Source organism: Chlorocebus sabaeus, chromosome 1 (genome assembly GCF_047675955.1).
Source record: "Chlorocebus sabaeus isolate Y175 chromosome 1, mChlSab1.0.hap1, whole genome shotgun sequence".
NCBI classification, from domain to species: Eukaryota; Metazoa; Chordata; class Mammalia; order Primates; family Cercopithecidae; genus Chlorocebus; species Chlorocebus sabaeus.
The window spans coordinates 108853743-108878220 of record NC_132904.1 but is presented as its reverse complement, the minus strand read 5'-3'; the positions used below and the strand labels follow the sequence as shown (position 1 = coordinate 108878220).

The 24478-nt window shown below is 43.6% G+C and overlaps 1 long non-coding RNA gene across 1 annotated transcript; it reads left to right on the top strand.

Annotated features, from left to right (window-relative positions):
- Positions 1-553: 553 nt before the first annotated feature.
- LOC140710917 (uncharacterized) lies at positions 554-23569 on the top strand. The gene is made up of 4 exons (XR_012092256.1): positions 554-679; positions 2980-3175; positions 8010-8121; positions 21940-23569. It is a non-coding gene; the product is annotated as an uncharacterized lncRNA (long non-coding RNA).
- Positions 23570-24478: the final 909 nt, after the last annotated feature.

Sequence of the window (24478 nt, the reverse complement as noted above, 5' to 3'; positions counted from 1 at the left end):
ATTGCTGGCTTCAGGCCCTTCTCCATTAAAAAACGTACCCATGGAGACAATGAATACAGTGAATTTCCACCGTCATCACGCCTTGGTGTCAATCAGAAGGAATGTCCCACAGGAAGGCTAGGACTGGGCATTCCTCTCTACCTATCACATGATTTGATGAGCACAAGGTGCTGTGGTTTGATGTATAGAGTCTGCCTTTCTTAAAGGAGCCCTGATTGTAGACTGGAGGGGTCTGTGTGAATGACTGTCCTGAGGCCAGCCTGGCAGAGGGCAGGATGGCTATCTCTCCACTGTGGCTATAGCTGCCTTTGGAGCTTTCTCAGGAATCCCGGGTGTCTACTGATAGAACAAATGTACACAAACACAGCACAGCCAGCTCCCGCCAGAAACAGACTCTGAAAGCTACAGCGACCAGGCCCAGAAAAGTTCCCCCCAGGCTAGCTCAACTCCCACCAGCAGGGGTCACACCTGAGCAACCAGAAGGTTGAGGGGCCCTGAGAGACTGGCCTACCAGCCAGCAAACCTTTGTATGCTGAGGGTGAGGCACACACTTAGTCAGCACATGGAAGGGGAACTGGAGGAGAACATTCCACTGAAAGGAGGTCCTGGTGGACTGGGGCCAACTCCCCAGGAGCAGAGGAAGCAGCCAGCACCCTGGATGGGCAGAAGCAAGACCAGGGTAAGCTACACTACAAATTGTGCCTCTGCAGGCGGCTGCCAATGCCACCTTAACGAGGTGTCTCAGACAACCAGAGTCAGCTGTTCACCAGATGGCCCTTCCCCGCTAGTGGCAGGAGGCTATGTCACTTCCCCTGGAATGCCACCCCGGTCAGATGGCCAGATGGAAGCTGAAGAAGCCCTGAGTCAGTCCTGGAACCAGAGCCCCCACAGTGGGCCATGACCCATCCCAGCTGAAAGAGTGGAGAGGGCCCTTTCCATAGCCATCTGGGTTCTGATTTTTTATTCTTTCCCTCTGGAGGAGTCGTCAAAGGACCTTCCTCAGCAAGGGAGGTGGTAGGAGCGGGGGTGAATGTCACAGGCTGGGTTTGGATGCTTTTGTGGTAACTCAGAGCCTGAGCACGAGGCATATCTGAAAAAAAAAAAAAAAATCTTGAATAAAACATGGAAAATGAAGTCCACCTTCCAGCGTTTTTCTCATAGCTGGGAGTTGGGGCCTCTGCGGCAGCTGACTTCATTTTCCCCTTAGCATCTGAGGTCCTCACAGCAGGCAGACCCAGCTAGACTTCAGAGGACTCCATCCACAGGGGAACAGGATTCAAATTGCCTCCTGATAACCTCTCAGGACATTATTTTCCCCCTTCTGGTTAATTTCTATTTCAATGTTAAGCAGAGACCTTTCTTCCCTCTCAGCTACTATCCCATTTATTAGTAGTTTAATTTAGAAAAGGACTCTTTAAAATATTCCATTGAAATAATTATCCTGGCTTGGGAAAGGAGCCCCAGCTACAGTGGGTGGTTTGTGTTGCTCTGAGGCCATGAGGCTGGCACTGGCTCCCTGGTGAGTGATGGGGACACACCCTGTGGTCCGGGACTGGAGCACAGCACCCTGCACCTAGCTCTTTGTTGGGTCAGAGCCCGGGTGGGCTGTGTGTGGGGGGAACAAGATGGGTATACCCACAGAGAAGGGGCTGAGGTGGGAGAGGGCGGGCATGGGGGCTGACTCGAGGCAGGACCGAGACCTGAGCTTACAGGTGCAGGACAGTCCCCAGGATGTCTTGCTGCCCTCTGTCTCCAAAGGACATGGAAATCCTCACCTGTGCTTAGCATTCCTCTACCTCTGCGGCAAGGAATCCTGCTCCCTGAGGGTGACCACTTGGTCCCCGGCCCTGACTCTGCCGCAGGACAAAGTACAGAAAGGTCTGTTGAGAGTCAGCAGGTGAGGTCGGAAGAGGTAGGCTTTGAGGCAGACAGAATGAATCCAATTCAGAGCCCCCACTCACTGGCTAGGTGACCATGGGCAAGTGAGTTAATTTCTTTATGACTGACTTTCTTCCTCTGAAAGCTGGAGATAGTGATAGTTACCTGGAAGTATTTTCTAAGGAGAGTGTGTGTGTGTGCAGGAAGAATGGCCAGGGAGAGGCCTGTCAAGTAGGTGCTCAATAAAAGTCCTTTTCTGCTTCCCTTTCCATCTGAGTAGGGCCAAGGGAGAGGGCCCAGAGCTCAGCCTCGCAGCATTGGCTGCCAGCTGTATTGGTACCTAATGCTCTTTCTGAGTCTCCTACTTGAGGGGACATAATCCACAGGGAGACAGAGCCCCAAACCTGGGACAAGGCCAGCCTGAACAGAAGCTGGACAGATGCTGGGTATCCACTGGGCACAGCCCCTGGAGGCCATGTAGGAAAGCACCCACAAGCACCTACATTTGCATGGTGTTCTATAAACCTCAAAGCATCTTTGCCTATGTTTCAGCATTTGCCTAATATCACTCTTTGAGGTAGACAGAGCAGGTATGCCTTTTATCTTTCTCGTTTTACAGATGAGAAACCCAAGGTTTCAACAGTTTCTATAACTTGCTCAAGGTCACAGAGCTAGTGAGATGCAGAGTTGGGGTTCAAACCCACTTCTTCTGGCCTCTAGTCCAGTACCCTTTTCACCACACCCTGTTAACAAGCATCTTTCCACTGAAGCTGCTTCTGAGGCTGAGGAGGAGATAAGATTCCGTTCAAGGTTAACCACAGCCTCTGAGTTGGAAGGACTGGGGTGGGGGCTGACCTCTCCAGACTGGCTTGTTGATTTAGTGCTAGCTTGACCCCTTCAATTAGCTGCTGGACAGAGCCAGGCCCAGGAGAGACGAACGGCAGGGCTTAATGGAAATGGGGATGCTGGTGATGATATGAACAATCTGAATTATGGTCTCAATTTGCACAGAGCCTGATGGATTTGCAATAATTCCAAACCAGGTCAAGTGTCTGTGTCTCCTCTTTTGCTGATCTCACACAAGGTATCTCCATTTGTCAGGCTCCAACTCCCTCTCTCCCAGAAGCTGCCCGTCCCCTCTTCCCTGCTGCTTTTGCAAAGTTTTCGGAGTTCTGTCTGCAGTACTCTGACCTGAGGGCACCTCTAGAGCTGGGCCCAGAGCGACTGAAGCTGCTACTAGCATGGCACGGTCCTGGGAGCTTTGAGGACACCCACAGAGATAGACGGTGCACATGAGGTGAGAAAATGGTCAGCTCTCCATCATCTCGAGGCCTCGTGCTGTGGTCATTTTGTTTGTTTTGAGATGGAGTTTCACTCTTGTTGCCCAGGCTGGAGTGCAATGGCGCGATCTCGGCTCACTGCTACCTCCGCCTCCCGGGTTCAAGTGATTCTTCTGCCTCAGCCTCCCAAGTGGCCGGGATTACAGGCACCTGCCACCATGCCCAGCTAATTTTTTGTATTTTTAGTAGAAACAGGGTTTCAACATGTTGGCCAGGCTGATCTCAAACTCCTGACCTCAGGTAATCCACCCACCTTGGCCTCCCAAAGTGCTGGGATTACAGGTGTGAGCCACTGTGCCCAGGCTTGTGATCATTTTTAAGACAAGGGGATGGCATAATTTGGTGTCTTAGGGGATCATCTTGTGTAGGTGTAAAATGGCTACAATTAATGGATGCAGAGATACAGTTGCATATAGTCCTCGTAGTACCAGGAACTAGGATAGCAAAGGCCTGAAGCAGATGCCAGACCCTCCTCCAGGCATAACTGACCCATTCCACAGCTCATGAGCACTCTTAGACCTGGGCACTGACACCAGCTACACTGTATGGCACCCTGGGCAAGCCTGTTCATGGTTCTGCTCCTTCCTTCTTAACCCTTGGTATAAATTAATCTATATAGATTGCTAGATAATCCACAATTGTTGGATGAGCATCAGCTATACACTTGGCTCTGGGATGGGTGCTGTGGGATAAAGAGACTTTTTAAAAATAACTATTATTAGTATCATTTATTGAACACTTATTATATGCCAGGTATTGTGCTAAATACATTATATACATAACCTCTTCCTTTCTCATTTTTTTAACCTTAAAAGGTAAAGTCTATTATCATCTCCATTTTATAAAGAAACAGAGGCCCAGAGAAGCTAAGTAACTTGCTAACGATGACATAACTGATAAGAGGAAGAGATGCAATTTGCACTCAAATTTATCTTGGTCTCAAAATATGCTCCTGACCACTAAGCAAAGATACCATCCCAACCTTAAGGAGCCTAAAATCTAATAGGAATGAAAAAAACATAATACACAAGGAACACAAGGATAATGAAGCAAAACAGCAAAGAAGATGCTACTCTGTGCTGCGCAGATGAGAGATGCTTAGCCTTGAGAGCGAAGAGAGAGCGCCATGGGTCAAATTAATGAAGAAACTTTTGAGTAAGCCTTGGAGCGTGGGAAGACTGAGGCAGGGAAAGAAAATGTATCTAGTGAGCAGAGTAGAGCAGAGAGGCCCCAGCAGGGACTTGCGGCATGAGAGAAAGAAAGCCTAGGGAGAACACTTAGAACCACATTAGGAAGGAAGCCTTGAGTGCTTGGATAAGGAATATGAAATTGATCTCTTGGGCAATGCAGAAGAGCCTTCAGCTGAGAGAATATAGGGGCATGACTGAATCACAGTGTGGGGGGCAAAGAGCTCTTGCCCCACCTGGGAGACACAACCTTCCCGGCACTCAACACCCACACTGAGCAGCCACTGCAGTCGTCTATCACACAGAATGCGGAGACTCGTGAACAAGAGGAACCATTAACAATCCCCACTGTCGGGGTGACAGAAGGTTAAGACAGAGAAAGACAAGAGAGGAGAGAGAAGGACAGGGTGGGACTGAAAGCAGATAGATGACATAAGCCAAGCCCTGAGGCCTGGGGAAGGCTGGGGGACACCCATGGCCATGAAGCTGTCTGAAAACCTACAGGTGAGAGGGGATCACCAGAATGCACCCTGGGGCCAAACACTCCCAAGCTGGGTAACTGGAGAAACTGCTTTGTACGGCATCGTGACCCAGCTCACTCCTGAGCAGTGGGCTCCGTAAGAACCGAAAGACTCTCTTCTTGTGGAAGCTAAGATTGGTAGTAGCCAAGCCAGCTGGAGTGCCTGTTCAGCTATCACAAAGGGCAAGACTGGTGGAAGTGGGAGCTATGTTTTCACAGCTCCAGTTCCCCTCCAGCAGGGACTGTGGGTGGCAGGGGCATGCTGAACAGCAGGTTTGGCTGTCTGCTCCAGACCATCAGCCTTGACCGACCCAAACAGGAAATATCATCTATTGGTTCTGCAGCAATGACTGGTGAGCCCCACGTGCTATCTGTCCCACCAGACAGAACTGTGTCTTATGGAGAAAGAGCAACAGACATGTTCTCTATGGGAAAGGTACAAGTAGGAACCGGAGGTGGGGTGGGAAGAGCTCACAGGACTTAAGCTAGCCCTAGCCTAGCAGAGGTCAAGCACTATAGAAAGGCACCTTTAAATCATTCCTTGGAGGGATCTGAAAGTCATAGTTGACTTCCTGACAAAAAGAGTTTGGTGAAACTCTTAGAAATCATTAGTTCAACACTTTACAATTGACAAGGTCTTTTACTTACATTATCCCACCTAGTTGCCACTATAACCCTTTGAAGTAGACAAAAGAGATATCACTCTCTGCATTTTACAAATGAAAAAAAAAAAAAAAAACCGAATGATCAGAGAGGACTATGTCTTGCCCAAGGTTTCACAGCTCAAGAGTAGGACTGCAGGGATTCATTCCTGGGCTCCTCTCTTCATAGCCCTTTTTTCTTTATTAAACCCTGTTGCCTACTCTACAGTGACTGTTGGATTTGAAGAAAGGCAAGACCAATCCTAGAAAATAAGAACCTTAACTGGTCGCTCATCTTGTACAGAAATAGTTTGTTTAATATGTTTAGTTTCATAATGGGTTACCCTGTTATATCCCAGAAAGGAGGAGGTACACATGAACTGAGGAGAAGGTAAACTAAGATCCATTAAGTCTATTGAACGGGCTGGGTGTTATATCTTTATTTAACATACACTATTTATTCATCCATACATTCTACAATTACATTCCTGAAAGTTAGGTATTATCCCAGGCATAGGGGCACAATGAAAACATAGAAGACATGACTCCTGTCCTCATAGAATGTAAATTCTAGTAAAAATTATAGAAAACAACCGACCAAAAATACCCTTCTGCATTATGCTAATGAAACAAAGAAATAAAAGACTAAAGTAGATAATGGAAGGAAAGAGGGTATGTTCTTTAGATACTATAGTTAAAGAAGGCCTCTGTGAGAAGCTCTCACTGGAAAGAAATCATGGAAGATCATTTCAGGCTGACCATCTGGAACAGTGGGCCACACCCAGAGAACGAAGAATCTATAGAGTATTTAAATAAAGTCAGATTCACTGGAACAAACAGAATTGGGAATCCCATTCTTAAAGGGGTGAAAGTAAGGACAGATGGTATAGTATTGTGTTAGGCAGGGGAAAGAGCTGGGTTTACTCACACTGCATTAAAGGATTTTATACAGGTAGGTGGCATGATCTAACAGATATTTTAGGAAGGTCATTTGTATTGCTGTTTGGGGAGTACAAGGGGTAAAGTTGAAACAGGAAGCCTAGTTAGAAGAGTATTTCAATCATTCTGTTGGAAAGTGATGGCAGTGTGGATTGGTGAAGGCAGTAGAAAATGGGAAATGAATGCAGAATCTATTTTGGAGGTATAATTGACAGAATTTGCTGTTGGATTAGAAAGGTAGGAGTTAGAGAAAGGAAAGAATCAAGAACAATTTCTAGAGTTCTAATTTAGGTAATTGGATGAGTGGCAGTGACATTTATTGAGACAGAGCAGGCAAGGCAAGAGAGGTTTTGAGTGAAGAGGTGGGAGTGAAGAGTTCTCTTTTGGACTTGTTAACTCAAGATGTCAGTGGGACATTCCGGAGGAGATGTGAAGTAGATATTTGGATATGAAAGTCTGGAGTTCAGATGATAGGGCTGGGCTGGAGAGACAAATCTGACAATTGTCAGTACCTATGTGGCATTTTAAAGTCACAGGAATGAGAATATCTAGAAAGAGAATGTAGAGAAGGGAAAGGAGGTCTCATGATCTAGCCTCAAGGAAGTCCAGCGTTTAGAGGAGGAGAACCCAGCAAAGAAAACTAGGAGTGAATCACGGGGTAGAAAAAGAAAACAAACACAGGAGCCAAGAAGTCACAGCATCCACAAAGAGTTTCATGTTTCAAGAAGGAAATATAAACAACAGTGTCAAATTCTGCTGAGAGGTCAAGAGGAGGACTGATTTGGCCACTGGAAAGTCATCAGTGACCTTTAGAAAAGCAGTTTCAGTAGAGTGTGGAAGCAGCCAGATGGGAACGAATTGAGTTGTAAATATGAGGTATGAGACCAAGACAAACAACTCCCTCCCCTACCCACAAAAAAAAAAAAAAAAAAAAAGAATAAGGAAAAACAAAAAGGAAACACTGGGTGAATTGCACAGGGTTGAGGGAAGGTTACTATATTCTTGATGTTTCATAAGTCAGGAGATGCTAGAACATGTTTGTATGATGCAAATGATTCAGTAGAGTGGAAGAAATTAATGACACAGTAGAGACAGGGCATAACCAAGAAACACAATCTTTAAGAATGTAGAAGGAGGCAGAACCAGAGCATCTGAGAATTGACTTTTAATAGGGAAGAAATTAATAATTTCTCCATTATAATAAGAGAGAAGGAAGAAATGGTTGCTGATGCAGGTGGATTTGTAGGATCAACAGGGAATTAGCATCCAGTAGCTTCTATTTCTTCGGAAAGGATTGAGGTCACCCATGGAGAATGAGTGCTGATAAGGGAACATGGAATTTGAAGAGGGAGGAAAAGATGTGAAATGATTATGTTGGAAAATGAAGAATAAGTCTATTAGAACACAGTAGAGTTGCCAGGCAGCTATGATTCCCCAACTGAAATGTGTCATCATGAATTAATTTCTTTTAAAAAAAACTTTGTTTTGTGGCTTTCTCCATTAGTGCTCTGCTGCTCAGAAACAGGCATGGAGAAGGAAAGTTGCACTTAGAAGCCCTACAGGAGTTTCGCAAGACAAAAGTTTAATGAAAGGAGAGAAGAGCACAGGAACTGAAGGTATTTGGTAAGGAACTGTCATGAAAAACTATAGAATTTGGGCTGGACTAGGAAGTAAAGCTAAGCAGGTGCTGGTGGAAATGAGGAATGAGTGGGGTCAAAGGATTAAGGATCTCCAAGAAGGCAAAGATTTGTAAAAGAGGAGGTATCGGTGCAAGGAAGGTAGAACAATTGGTAGGTTGGAAAATAATTTGCAAAGTGGTATAGTTTCTATTGCCTGCAAGGCAGAGTATGGTCATAGGAATGAGGAGGACCACAGAAAAAAAACAGAAAAGAAGCATGGCTGGACTTAAGAAGGTCAAGAAGAGGGGCCCAGGTGTTGAATGGCTCATCCCTCTGCTTAGCTTATGCTCTGTTAGAGGCAAGTGGAAGATGTGTACATACCTTCACATGAATCTGCCATCTTTCCAAGATGTAAATGCCTCACTTGAGATAAGAAGCGTCCATATGACCTGTTTCAGCATTACTCAAACTTGTTCTTTATGGCTAAACAACTCTCAGGCATGGTACTCTTTATGGAGCATCATGAAATATGGACATATTAAACTTAAAATAGCTCAACATAAAATTTTTTTACAATATCAGACACCATCTAAAACTAGATTTTAGCTTCCATAAGTGGCGTATCTGGTGTCAAAGGCTTAAGAGAATGAATTAAAGTAGAGAAATTCTATCCACTCACTTACTGTTTTCCGCGTACTAGGAAAAAGACACCCATCCCCTGTCTCTTATTCTTCCCTTGAGAATGATGTATACCTGATGCTCTGCCTAAATGGGTCTCCAGGGCTCTGAGAGGAAGGGGAGGGACTCCTGGCCTAGGAAAGGGGGAACTGAAGGGCTCCACACCCAGAGACCTGGAAATAAATGGAGCTAGAGCTTCTTGCTCTTGGCGCTCTAGGAAGTGAGTCAAAGGAGGGGTTCTGAACAACAAGCCAGCCCCATCAACACTTCTAGATAGATCACATGAGAACTTCAGGTAATTGCCTCATCTTACCTGGCACATGTTTGCTAATTTTATTACACAGCTTCTTTCTTTCTGTTAACTAGTGGTTTTAAAATATCTTAAAGTAGATTGAGACTATCCTGGCCAACATGGTGAAACCCTGTCTCTACTAAAAATACAAAAATTAGCTGGGTGTGGTGGTGCACGCCTGTAGTCCCAGCTACTCAGGAGGCTGAGGCAGAAGAATCACTTGAACCAGGGAGTCAGAGGCTGCAGTGAGCTGAGATCATACCACTGCACTCCAGCCTGGGGACAGAGCGAGACTCTGTCTCAAAAAAAAAAAAAAAAATATATATATATATATATAAAAAGATATATATTTATTATAATATATATAATATATAATATTATTATAAGATATATATTTATTATAATATATATTATAATATATAAGATATATATCTTACTATATATATCTAATCTTATCTAATCTTAAGATTGTAAAATCTTATCTTACAATAAGATATCTAATAAGATATATATAATTATAAGATATATATTATTATATATATTATATTATATATATTATTATAAGATATATATCTTATTAGATACTATATACATCTTATTTATATATCTTATATATATATCTTATTATATATATCTTATAATAATAAGATATATATATCTTAAAGTGAGAAACATTTATATACTTCAGAAACAGTAAGGAAACAGGGAGCCAGAAAGACCACATCCTCCTGAGATCATCTTAGAGGGTACTACTGGGTGGAGGATGACTTCAGTGGACTCATGTCAATCATGTACAGTCTCTTGGTCCTCTCCAATGGTTTATCTGAGCTGAACACTCTGAAACGTGAAGACATGAAGCAATTGAAAAAGAAGTCCATTTATGGCATGGATGGACCAAAAAGTAAGATGGAAAAGGCACCAGTCTCCCAGGCTCTACTCTCTATTTTGGGCCCCCGAGTTAAAAAAAAAAAAAAAAAAAAAAGACTCACACTGACCTGATGTAAGAGGCTGATGAGGACCAGAGAAGCACTGGATCCCACGTCCTCATTCTGACAAGGTTGGACAAGCCTAACACCAGATGAGTCTAGCCACCCAAGCACCTGACCTGGGTCTGGGCCTTTTCTATGCCCCTTCCTCAAACTCCAACTATTATTTTACTTCTTGGGATGCTCAGTAGACCAAAACATTCATATGTTGGGTCACATGATCCACAGAACATTGTTTTGAGCTCACGGTACATGTGGAGCCATTACTTGAACCTTGAACAATGGAAAGGCCTTCACTTCTGTCTTTTCCCAAGGGGGAAAAGATGTCTACAGAAAAGATCTCCATGCACAGAATGCACGAAGTGAAATATCTTCACTTTGCTCATCTTAACTGCCAAGGTAAGATAATCACAACAATAATTACATTTTTTTAAATATCCTCTACTCAGAGAAGGAAATCCCCAAGATGTAAAATCAGCTGTGGCAGCTATTGAAAGGGGACAAAAAGCAAGCTACCTCCCAGGAGTCTTTGAGACAAAAAGGAAAGTCATCTGAAAGGGTGCTTCACCAGCAGGAGGCTTCTTGGCAATAATGGTGATGATAACTTGTGGAATGTATATACCTGAGACTTGGGAAAGTAGCAGGTAGCAAATCTAAAAAGAAACATCTTCCTCAACACTCACAAAAAGAAGATATTACCATTTGATGATTCTCATTGTCTAAATGCTCCTTAGGGGAGACAAGGGAATTGAATGTCTAAAACTTGAAAAAAGGGTTAGAAATCTAGAAAAAGCTTGGACAGTGATGAGAGTTGGAATAAATGGGGAAGGGCCCTTTGTCCCCCCTAGTGGATCAGAGCTCACTGCTATCATGAGAAAGAAAGAGAAGATCATCTTCCTTGTAACTTTACTTATGGGTTTCCGGCTTCTTGTCTCAAACTTTGTCTGAAATCCTTCTCTGTAGCATTTCCAGTATTCCAGTACAGGCACCTTTAAAGATGCCACTGATTTTACCATAAGATGAGAGTATTACAGTCGTGGCCAGGTTGTATGGGTTTAGTTATATCTGCCTCACTTTCTGCTCAGGCCTCTGGTTTGGGCTTTAAATTGACGGACACTGGGACTCATACACATTGTGAGAGTATAAACCAGCACAGGTTTTTAGACGGTACCTTGCCAGTAAGTATTTTTGAAAAAAACCTCTACGTGAGTGCATTCGCTTGGAGCCAGCAAGTCCTGCTCTAGGAATTCATCCTAGGGAAGCGATTAGACACGTGCCAAAAGATTACACAGCTAGGATGTTTGACTCAGCAGTGTTTATAATCATGAAAACTTGGAAACAGATTCCATGTCCAGCAATAGGGAGTTGGTCAAATAGTGTGACACAGTCAAAATGTGAACCCCTAAAAATAATGATGTAGAGAAGTATTTACTAACTTAGACATTGATTCGCAATGTATTTTAAATGGAAAAAGAAGACCACAAATATTATTCAAAACCATACTGTTTTTGTAAAATCTACATATATCAATCAGAAAGATAAATGCTAAGGTATGTATTCGTGGAATGGTGAGTTATTAATGTTTTGAAGGAAACCAAAATATTTCTCTCTAAAATGCTGAAGACTGTTGAGCCAAAAAAGGTTGAAATGCAGGGCATGCTTTGCTCCTCCTCCCTGCCTTCCCCACCCACAAGTAGGCCCCTTCCCTACATTTGCTTATCAGCTCAGAAGCAGATCTCAGAGACAGCAGCCGCCAGAGGATCTGTGAGCTGACTTTACTCTTACCGTAAATCTACCTTCCCACATTTTCGTGCCTTTTGGAAGCCTGAAGATACTCTCCTCTTTGTCTTGTCATTGAATAGAATTTATGGCTCTTTGTTAAAATACTATTTAAGCAAGGCCTCTAAAGCCACTGCCTTGAGAGAGAAAAAGAGTTTTGAATTGAGGCCTCTTCTGTGTGATGAGTACAGTACATGTTAATAAACTTCTGCTTGTTTTTCTTTTGTTAGTCTGACTTTTGTTTTCAGGAGAGTATCTCAACTTAGAACCAAAAAAGATAAAGAAAAGAAATTATGTTTTCTCCCCTACAGTTTATAGTTTCTGTTTCCTGCTTTATCTGTATTTTCTAATTTTTTATAGTGAACAAGTATTGCTTTTGTAGTAAAGAAGTCATCTTAATTAGACTGTCCTTAAAAAATTAAAAATACATTTCTAAAGCAAAATGTATCCCTTCCTCCCTCTCATTGCCATTTTCCCTTGTAGAAGCAACATCTATTACTAGTTTCTTGGATAACTTCTGTGACACTATGCATGTGATAAGGACAGGAGGCAGAGAAATTCTAGGCAGAAAAGGGCAGGTCCCCAACAAAACCCCACCCTCAAGCCTGAAACCACAGTCCAAAGTGAGAACTGACATCCCTGTTTTCCTGCTCGAATGTTGCCTTTTCCTAAACCCATGGCCCACTCCCCACTGCCCCCGTCATCCTGTGCCTATAAAAACCTCAGACTCAGCTGGAAGAGAGGAGAAGCAGCTGGACACTGGGGACTATGGCTGGACATTAGAGAGAAGCTGCTTGACTGCAGAGGGACAGCTTGATGGTGTAACTGTGGAGAAGAATCTGGCTGAAGATGGCTGGAGTTCAGGAGAAGATTTCCTTCCTGCCCCAACCCCTTTTCAGCTCCCCTTCCAGCTGAGAGCCACTTTTATCAGCAATAAAATCCCCTGCTTTACCATCCTTCAATTCGTTTGTGCAACCTCATTTTTCCCGGACATTGGAAGAGCTCAGAAGCCAAGTGTGCAAATACAAAAGGGCCAACTGAGTTGTTAACACTTAAGCTGTCCGTGGATGGCAGAGCTAAAGGAGCACTGTAACATGCCCTCTGGGGATTTAGGGGTCATGAACACCCCCACTAGATGTTGCTGCTGGGCCCGCACAGAGTTTGCTCCTGCCAGTGCCCAAAAACACTCTCCCAAGCTCCTGCACCTGCTCATCTGCATGCTCCCTCCCACGAGGGGTGGAACACAGCAGGTCTGAGTGAGTGGAGCTCACCCCCGCCAGTGCGGAAGTGGCTGGCTGGTTCCAGTGCTTGTGCACTCCAGTTCCCACCTTGTTCACTCATGCACTCCCTCTCACAAGGAATTGAATGCTGCAGGCTAAGTACACAAGGTACCCCTGTCACGAGTCTTGCGAAGGGGTCAGGGAAATATCCTGCATCACCTGTACACATAAGTGAAACAATTTTTTTTATTTTTCAAAACCATATTAAACTAAACCTTAAATCAGAGAGTCAGGAAGGGCTAGTTGTTGTGGAAGGAAATGTATCCTGGAGTACTTTTCAACTGCCTCTGGCAAGCAGGGCTGGTACCAGGCTGAAGTGAGCAAGGCACTTGACTTAGGCACAAAATGTAAGAGGGTGCCAAATACTCAGTAATCAAGACAAAGAATATGTTAATACCATATTTTAAGAGTCAAAATCAATGCAAGTACTTCAAGAAGAACAAAATCAAGACAGGACCAGATTACTGTAATTTATTTTCCCTTTCACCTCAGGCTTCAATGTGGCTCCATATGGCACTATCACTGTCAGTGACAAGAAATCAAGTGATAAGAAGAGAGAATATTGGAGGTGGGGCAGGGGGAGAAAGGGATCTGACCTACACTGACTCTTCACGCTGTGTCAGGACTGCGGTTGACACTTTCTAAACATTATTGATAGCAGGTGGAACCCATCTATCCCACTCATGATGGTTCCCTCTGGATGGAGGAAGCTCTCCAGAGTAACACTCTGGCCTTCTTTCCTCCATCCCTGACCCCTCCCCAAGGAAATGGAGTCAGTTACCTGACTGGTGGATTTGGGAGAGGAACTGTGCATATACAGCCCTTCCCCTTCCTCCCTCTTCCTGGTGGGATGTTTCTGCCTATAGAAATATTCAGGAGCCACCTTGAGTCAACAATGACCTCACTTTCTTGGGGAATTGGCTCCCTTTGTCTAGAGGGAAGGCCCCTTGCAGCCATGTTCATACTGTATACTTGACCTTCTGGCCATAGCACATTAGACCAGGGTGGACACCTGACCAAGCTGGGCCAACTAGAGTCTCTCTTTATGGACTGTGGAATTATGATCTAAAGAGAGCTAATTTGTTGTATGTGGAATTAGGCCAAAGAGAGATGTAGTTCAGTCTGTGGCTGGCTAAGCTTTTAACAATGAATCTAGGAGCTGGGAGATAGCCATCTTTCACTCACTATGGGGCAGGAAGTGGTCACTGATAAGACGGTCTGCAACAAAGCAGACATGAAGATGGAGACAAGAAATAGTGACAGGGTCCCTGTGATTCCCAGGTCCTGATTCCAGACCCTTCAGAAGCTGTGTTCTGGCCATTGGCCTCCGTGAGATGCTCCTGTGTACCTAAAATAAGTCCTTTTCCAAGCATAAGCTGACTCAAATTGGTGTCTGTTATTTGTACCTGAAGATTCCTGACCACTACAATCATCTGTGTTAATATCATCGTTATTTTTCTCTCCCACAGTCATTTCATGCAAGATCCCCCAGACTCTAATTAGTCTGCTAGATTGCTCTCCTGTGCTCTTTGATTACACTCCATAGAGTTTTTCATCCTTTGGATGACTTAATTCCTCTCCCTACCACTGACTATTGTGGGTGCAACTGACTGGGACTGGCATCACGAACAGTAAAATAAATTTTCAAGACAATTGTAGGTAAAGAAAGGCAGATTTATTTGAGAAAGTACAAAGATAACGTTGTAAGAAAGCAGTGGGCAGCACAGCAGAGAAGGGACTGTCTGCCAAGAGGCAGTAGCTGGAGGGAAATTTTATAGGGTCATGCTGGAGGGTCTACACGCAGACAAAGTCATGCTGCTGGGGCTACATACTGAGCAAAGTATTTGGGAACAGGATGTGGGGCTAGCAGGTTGTTTGTGATTAACAGTCTCTCAGAACAATTGTTCTTCCCTACGTGGGGCCCCTTCCTTGTTGTTGCTTACTTATCAGGACTCCACATTGACGCCACCCTATTATTCTTTTCCCTTATAAATACCACTCCCTGTGAATAAGTAGAATTGTTTTGCACCATTTACTTTCAGGATGTATTAGTCAGTGTAAGCAACACCAGCTGCTCTAAAAACGAACCCAAAATCTCAGTGGCTTAACACAATAAAAGTTTGTTTCTCACTCACACAAAGTCCAGGCACCTGTCCTGGTAGATTCTTGTCCAAATGGTGACTCAGAGATCTGGGATTCTTCCACTGTGTGACGACTCCGTCTTCTAGGTCCCCATAGCCCTTCACTTGGCTTCTTCTACATGACTGGGGATCAAGAAAGAGCACAGAGGATCACACAAGATGTTTTGTAACTAGACAAGTCTAGAAGTGGTGCACATCATTTGTAGTCAAAACCCATTTGCCAGAGTTCAGCCAAGTGGTTCACCTAGATCCAAGAGGAGTTGTGAAATATAGTTTAATTGCATGTCTCAGAAGGCAAGAAGAGTAGGTTCTCTACCACAGGAAAAGGAATAATGTCTAGCTCTAGAGTAAAGTAACTACTAGTTCTATGACCCTCATAAAGTCATAACCTCTCATTTTTCCTGCCCTTTAATGTTAGGAGTTATACATCAGTCATTCAGAGCATATTCTTTGGAACCCGAGGTTTCAAAACAGATGTCCCAGAGGCAGTGGTATGCTGGACCCAGCTGATACTAGCTCCTAAAAGCCAGTTGCTCAATTTTTGAAAATTTTGCTCTCTTGTTCTTAATTGAAGTCATTATTAAAAAATTGAATTACAGGCATATAAACTTATAATTAGATAAATTATATTAAAAACAAAGGTAATAAATATTCAGAATTTACCACTCAATTAATTTACTACATCAAATTCTTAATATCCTTGAGGTTGTTTACAGCAATTGTAGGTTTGGTGAAATAACTATATAATGGTGCATATAATTCTGAGCAGCAGTCCTAACTCTACCTTCAGTCTTGCCACATAGTAGCTTAAAGCAGTGGAAATATTCACACCACGGAAATCTGAAAATGCTACAAATCAGGACTCCCCAACCCCAGAGTCAGTTGTTAAATATTTACTAGCAAACCACAGCCCAAGGCCAGAGAGGGGTGTGATGGGTGCGGGGGGAGTTGGGCAGGGAGAGTGAAGCCCTAAAAAGAGACAACAGAACTGTAAATGCCCCAAGGTCATGCCCCGCCACCACCCACTTCAGTCACAACAGATGTGGTTTTGGTAGTTTTATATCCTGGGCTTCCATATGAGCTTTTGTTTAATAAGGGACTTCTCCTGCTTTAAAAGAAAAATATTTTCAAACTCTTGCATTACAAGATTTATAAGGCCCTTTCTCACCTACTCATTTTTTCCTTCACGCATTTCATTTAACATTTACTGATGCTTACATTTTATGGTATAGATAGGGTAACAGCTTGTTTGAAGTCAATTATGATATTAGTGTTCTACCCTCTTCCCAAGAAAAGGGAAAGAAAGTAGAATTACCATGGATTGAGTTCTATAGTTTAGATGCTATCATTCTCATCATCATTCTCATCTTTCATGACTAGCATTTAGGTACTAGTCATTCTCATCACACCCACAGAAAACGAAAATGAGGACTGAGAAAGTTCAGAGACCCAGCCAAGGTACACACAGGGAGCAAGCAGCACATCTTCCCTGTGCCTCCTCCTACAGTCCTCACCAGACTTTGGACATTACTTCAGCAAATGTTTATTGAGCATTTGCCATGTGCCTGACACTGTTCTAGGTGCTCAATGTACATGGGTGAATTCCTAAAGAGGAACAAATCCAAATCAAATCGAGGTAGGAGAATAGGGTCTGGAAGGCAGGAAACCTAAGGATTTCCTAGAACTAAATCAAATGGAAATATTTCAGCTATGACAGGAAATATCCTCTTCATTTACACAGGGCATACACCAAGTAACCAATGGAAACCTATAGAGGGTATTTAAACCCTCAAAAAATCTGTAACAGGGCTCTTGAGTCCCTATGCTCAGGCCCACTCCCGCCCTGAGGAGCATACTTTCATTTTCCATAAATCTTTGCTTTTGTTGCTTCATTCTTTCCTTACTTTGCGTGTTTTGCCCAATTCTTCATTCAAGATGACAGGAACCTGGACACCCTCCATTGGTAACAAAATGTTATCATAGATTTGTTAGGATTAGACCAAGGAGAGCATCCTCTTTTTAGTTCTGGCTTAGCCTCAGTCAACCAAAGAGCTGTGTCTCAAGCTAATTTGATCCTCTCTTTCATTCCTTTGGAACCATACCCCCATTGATTTCCACAATGAGTGCAGAAGAAAGCAGGACAGAAGAGGATACACCAGAATGAGGCATGAACTTGTGAAAAAGTCATCACGAATAATAAAGTATGCACAGCATTTTGCTAACTCTCTGTAAAAATCAATAGTCTCCAAGTCTTCCCAGCCTGCTGAATTTTCCTAACTCCTTCCAGGCTGCAGATGTGGGCAAACTGTCATACTGTAAACCTTCTCTCTCCTCTGGGTCTCATTTTTTCTCTGACCAGAACCTAGTAAGGCCTTATCCCAACTGAGGAAGGCTAGCTGGTGACTATTGCTTGGGATTTGCTAAATCAGATGTTTTTTTAAAAAAATTACATTGAGTTCCTTTGGTCTGTGATAATGTAAGAAAGCACAAATCAAGAAATCAAGAGTTTCTATTCCCTTGTTCTAAGTAGCTGGAGCTGGGTAGCAGTTGTCAGTGTCTGCTGGGTGTGCAGAGCTGTGCAAGCCCCTGCAGAGAGAGAGAGAGAAAATATCCAAATGTCATGTGAGGACTGGGTGAGGAACCCAGACTACTAGCTCCCTCTCCAGTGCTCTTTCCCAGATTGTTCATTGTTTCCGATTACAGTCGCAACAGTTGCAGGGCTCCTGTCTGTCACACTCCTCCCAGTAGGGAAAGGCCCTGAGCGTTCTGCTGTGCATCCCCTCCGAGCCTCCAGCCAACTCCAGATGCTCCCCCAATCTTTGCTGTTTTCACCCACTTTCTTCCCTACCACCACTCACTCTGATTTGAGGACTCCTGAAAGTCAAGACAGGATACACAGGGTGTGGCTCTGCCCTCCAGGTGTTCCAAGTTACTTTGGTGACCATTGTTACATCTTTAGGAGTATGAAGTTTAGTTATGAATTTACCCACACATACCTGCCCACTTTATCCCCTTGTCTTCTCCCGGGCTCCTGAGACTTAACCGAAGCTCTCTGTTCCTAGGACAGGTGATGTGGCAGAAACACACACCCTGTGAACACTTTTGAGGAAGGCAATGGACAGTAAGAGGATATTAGTCAGTGTTCTCCAGAGAAACAGACCAATGGGATACAGATAGAGAGATAGAGAGATTTATTTTAAGGAATTAACTCACTCACACAATTCTGGTGGCTGTAAAGTCCAAAGTTGTAGAGCTGGTTAGCAGACTGAAGACATAGATAAAAGCTGATGTTGCAGCCTGAGCCTGAATTCCTCCAGGCAGCAGCAGTTTGGAACCTCAGGAAGGGTTTCTTTGTTGCAATCTTGAGACCAAATTGCTTCCTCTTCCAGAAGCCTCAGTCTTTGCTTTTTTTTTTTTTTTTTTTTTTTTAATTTTTTTCTCAGTTTTATTCAGTCCTATAATTCTTCTTTTGCTTGATCTTATGTCAAGCATTCTTTTTATTATTATTATTATTATTATTATACTTTAAGTTCTAGGGTACATGTGCATAATGTGCAGGTTTGTTACATATGTATACTTGTGCCATGTTGGTGTGCTGCACCCATCAACTCGTCAGCACCCATCAACTCGTCATTTACATCAGGTATAACTCCCAATGCAATCCCTCCCCCCTCCCCGCTCCCCGCTCCCCGTGATAGGCCCCGGTGTGTGATGTTCCCCTTCCTGAGTCCAAGTGATCTCATTGTTCAGTTCCCACCTATGAGTGAGAACATGCGATGTTTGGTTTTCTGTTCTTGCGATAGTTTGCTGAGAATGATGGTTTCCAGCTGCATCCATGTCCCTACAAAGGACACAAACTCATTCTTTTTTATGACTGCATAGTATTCCATGGTGTATATGTGCCACATTTTCTTAATCCAGTCTGTCACTGATGGACATTTGGGTTGATTCCAAGTCTTTGCTATTGTGAATAGTGCCTCAATAAACATACGTGTGCATGTGTCTTTATAGCAGCATGATCTACTCATCAGACAAAGGGCTAATATCCAGAACCTACAAATAACTCAAACAAATTTACAAGAAAAAAAACAAACAACCCCATCAAAAAGTGGGCAAAGGATATGAACAGACATTTCTCAAAAGAGGACATTCATACAGCCAACAGACACATGAAAAAATGTTCATCATCACTGGCCATCAGAGAAATGCAAATCAAAACCACAATGAGATACCATCTCACACCAGTTAGAATGGCAATCATTAAAAAGTCAGGAAACAACAGGTGCTGGAGAGGATGTGGAGAAATAGGAACACTTTTACACTGTTGGTGGGATTGTAAACTAGTTCAACCATTATGGAAAACAGTATAGCGATTCCTCAAGGATCTAGAACTAGAAGTACCATGTGACCCAGCCACCCCATTACTGGGTATATACCCAAAGGATTATAAATCATGCTGCTATAAAGTCTTTGCTCTTAAGGCCTGTCTGTCAGCTGATGAGACGTCACCCACCCACATTGTGGAAGATAATCTGCTTTATTCAAAGTCTGCTGATTTAAATGTTATTTAATCTGAAAACTTCCCTCATAGCAATATCTAGACTGGTGTTTGACTACACAACTGAGCCTAGTCAAGTTGACATATAAAATTGACCATTACAAAAGTGTTCTCACTTCACAGGCCCTCTGCCCTCTGGCCCTTATAGTGGAGTAAAATGTATTTCTCCACCCTAGAATTTGGAAGAAGGGATTCAGGAACAACACCCTTAATTATCATGAAATATAAAGGAGCTTTGCCATGTAATGCAAAACAGGAGGAGGAAAATTTTCACAAGAAATAAAGATGAAATTAAGTTGCTAAGGAGAATATTAATTTCCCAAGTGAAGGTTGTGGAAGGAAGTTAATCCCTATTGTAGGGAGACGTGTTTAACTTAGAAGACATTAGCAGGGAAAAACAAGCCATTACTCAAAATGGACCTTCTTCTCCCAGCACCTCCACCACAACCACATTACTTCCATTCATGGGCCCAGAATTCACCCCTTCTTCCCCATCTGCCTGTGGAACCAGTAGCTACTGAGGCCAGGGTCCATCCTTCCCATACAGAGCCAGTAGAAAGCAGGCCAAAGGGAAAAGTTACTAACCTGCAATGTACACTGTGTGAACCCACTCAGAATCCCAGACTTGGCATCAAGATTATTTTAAGCTGAAGATATTTGAGATTCAACAGATATAGAAAGAAGACTTCTCAGAACTTCCCTTATCTGACTCAACAGAGATACTTCTGAGAAATGAGGACTGCCATAAATTCCCTCTTTGGGGCAAATCTATTCCCAGGAGAGAAACCAAGAATAAATCTCCCATAAATCTCCTCTCCGGGGGAGTTGTATGGCTGTAAAGAAGACAGAAAGACCACTCACACCTGCATAAACAAACATTATCTTAAACTTTACCTCCTATTTGTTCTCCTAAAAACCCATTTGTCTTTCCTAAAGAACCTATTTGTCCTTCCCATAGAAGCCTTTGCTCTCCCTACCCTTTCTCCTAAATTAGGTATATAAGCTCCAAATTCTAACCATCCCTTTGAGTTACACATCACTGAGTACTCATCACTGAGTGTCCACGTGTACACATTTTGTGTGCATAAATAAGCTCTTTCTTTTCTCTTGCTAATCTGTCCTCTGTCAGTTTAATTTGCCCATCCCCAGGTACAGGACATAAGAGGGTACAGAAAAAAGCTTTTCCTCCCCTACAACACCAAGACTGAAACCTACCCAAAAAAAAAGGAAGTGCTAAATGAACATGGGCTTTGCTCTTTCTTTAGGAAGAGGTAATGTCTGGGGAGAAAATTAAGTGGAAGCAGTACATCAGGGGAAGAAAGGATTAAAAGAAAATAGGGAGGAAAGGAGTAACATTGTGGTCAAGGCTGGAAATCCACCGAAGGCCCCGTAGCATCAGTGTGGAATATTCCAGAGAGCTTGGCAGCAAGGCTTTGCTCTAAGCGTGGAAATGAGGGAGGTAGACAATTGACCAGGGTAGTAATACCTGATTCCTGAGTAAAAATCTTCTTAAACCATCTTACTGATCCAGTGGATGTATGCTTTAGGAAAAATAGGTGAGGAAATACTTGCAACAGGCAGGAGAGAGAGGGTGCCCTCCTTTCCAGCAGAATGGCAGCTCCACTGGTCAGAGAAGCAGCAGCCTGTACCAAAGAGCTCAGCTGAAGAAATAGTAAAGCTTATTGCCCAACCTTTTCCTCCACAGAGGTAGGAGCCAGACACAGATATTGAAGGACAGAGACAAATGGAGACCACCATATGGGTTACAATCTAACTAGCCAATGGCAGTGACCAAGAGAATTTTGTATCAGTCGGGATTCCAACAGAAAACACATAGCACACTCAACTTAGGACTACTTGAGGAGGCTTTAATGAAAGACTGTTTACAGAAATGTAGGCAGGGCATGGGAGGAAAGGGAGAATACATTAATCCAGAGGAATAAAGGAAAGGGCAGTGACCAGAACCCAAAAGAAATAAGCTTGCACAGAGGGCTTCCTTGAGAGGGGCAATGGTCAAGGAAGGCCACCAGCCCAAGGCAAGTCTGCAGGAAAGAAGCCAGGGGAATAAATGCCCTGACCCTACATGCCCCTTTTCCTCCAGTTGACCACCTGCACTCCTCCTTGGCTAAGCTTGACAGAAATCAAGAGTGCAAGGAACCATTGCTGTGATCCATGAAGTCAGCCCCAGGAAAGGGAGTAGAGATGAGAAGGCTGAAGAGGGAATCTGGAAGAGCAAACGGAAAGTACCTGACTGGGTCACCAACATTCAGGAGAGGGTCCCTGTGTGTCAAGGATCCTGAGAGGGACAACTAATGCATAACAACAGATAATGGGTCCACACTCCTTTCTGCCTCCTCCTCATTGCAAAACCCACTACACACATGTAAATGCACCACACACACATGCACACTACACACAGATATCTATATACACACACACACACATACATGCACACTACATGCACACACATTGCACATGTGCACAATGCATACATACATGCATGTACACACACAAGCATGCATATGTGAACACATGCACATATACACACATGCACGCTCACACACACATACCCACACTTAATCATAGTCTGCACACGTATCACTGCACACTGCTCAGGCTCCTCCAGATCAGTCAGAAATTATAGGAGATAAAACCAACAGAATTTAAACAAAGACAAGAAAGACCTGGAATGATGGGCAGACTTGTCTAATTATTGCTATTTTTAGAATCCATACTGCAAGTGGTAGAAAAGAATGGGGGTGGAGGGTGCTGACCAAAAAGATTGCTTCATTATTGGAAACAGAAGATAAGTAGGCTGAAGAGGGTGATTGGAAAGTTGAAAACAGGGAGGCAGTCCTTCCCCTCTCCCTTCCACCTCCACCTCCCCATGTCTCCCTCTCCCATTCCAGGAGCTGAGCACTAGGAGAAAGAAGGGCACATGAGACCAGATGATGGAAGCTGACCTGGCTTTCCACTCTGGCTACAGACTTTCTGGATGTGTGACATTGAATATGTTCCTCAGGGCCACCTCTAGCCTATAAAAGGTGTCTTTGTGCAAATAGAAGACACCTCTTTGCACAGATATTAAATAAGAGAATATTCTGGTTGGATGTAGCACCTCATAGTTCCTGATTTGGCAAATGCTGCATGGCTGAATTTCCACCCTCCCAACAGTGCATTTGTGCAGCATCCCAGCTACCCAACCACATGCAGCAAGCAGATGTCACTTCACATCTGTAGACCCCTGCTCGTCCTCTCCATAAGTGAAGATAATATCTGCCAAAAAGGGAGATCCAACACAGGAGACAAAATGCAAGGTGAGAACCCATAATTAAAAAAAAAATAAGTAATTCAAGGTCTTAGGGTGCAGGCCATGCAGGACAAAGACTGGGAAGAGCATGGGTTCTCTGCCACATGTGAGGAGGCAGTGAAGACCAATTTTGATTGATATCTTAGAGTAGGAAGTTGGAGGATTTAGGGATACCCAATGACTGCATTCTAGGTTATGTCATCAATATCATTAATTTCTTGACACAGAAGCTGACCAGCCTCTCAGAATTTTACAATCATTGCAGAGTGCAGGCTAGGGGCTCTGGGGCCCCAGCCCTGCCAATTTGTAATTGATGTGGGTTAACTCTATTCCCCAGTTGCCTCATCTGTAGAATCAGGTAAGTGAGATACTTTCTTCGCAGAGGAATTACAAAAATAAAACAGAATAATATCTGTGAAAATGTTTTGTGACTCATGTGGGATCATTTGGATTCTTCTTGTTGCTGGTTGACAAAATGCTATTTTTGATGATCCCTGGGCTTTGTTCCAGCCTCCACCTAGGGTCACTTGCCCAACTTGTTAGGAGCTTCACTATCAGCTCAGGTGTGTTTCTAATGTCTCTTCTGCACGTGATCCAGGAAAAAGAAGGCTTATGTTCCAGCAGAGAAGCTTCAGGTTGGACTTAAGAAAGAACTTCCAGACATTGGATAAGGTGAGTAAACAAGAAAATGAACTTTGTACTGGGAGGGAGGGCAAGGGTCTTTCAAAACAGGAGTGAACCCCTCATCTATTGAGGACAGTGATTTATAAGTATGTTTGGATTGACCCCTGGGACACTCGGAGCCGTGAGGATAAAAGCCGTACTTATGAGCCCCTTCTAGGCTCCTTTCCAGGCTCCAGAGGTTAATGTTTCCATTTAAATGGAAATTGAGTGCAAAATTATTAGCAACTGTTCAAAAAGAACCAAATTACAAGAGGCTGTTCTTTGTACAGTACAAACAGAGCTGCTGCTGCTGTTCTGCACCTTAAATACAAAGGTGAGTCCTGCTGAAGGTGACTCCTCCACCCTCAGAGGAGCTGAACCCCTGGAAATGGTTCATTTGGAACACAGACTGGGAAGCCAGAAAGCTCCCCTCTGGCCTTGGATCCTAGTAAGCCCCAAAGGAGGGTCAGATGCAGAAGTTCCAAGAACATCTGCAGAATACGGGTCACGTCGGTTCTCACCTCCCCAGCATTGCCTGGCACATAAAATCAATCCTCATTACTCACCAATTCCATATTTGCAAATTCACCTCCTCGCTTACATTTATGTATAACCCCAAAATCAATGCCCGAAGACTTTTTGCGGTCATTTGCAAGCATGCACAGAG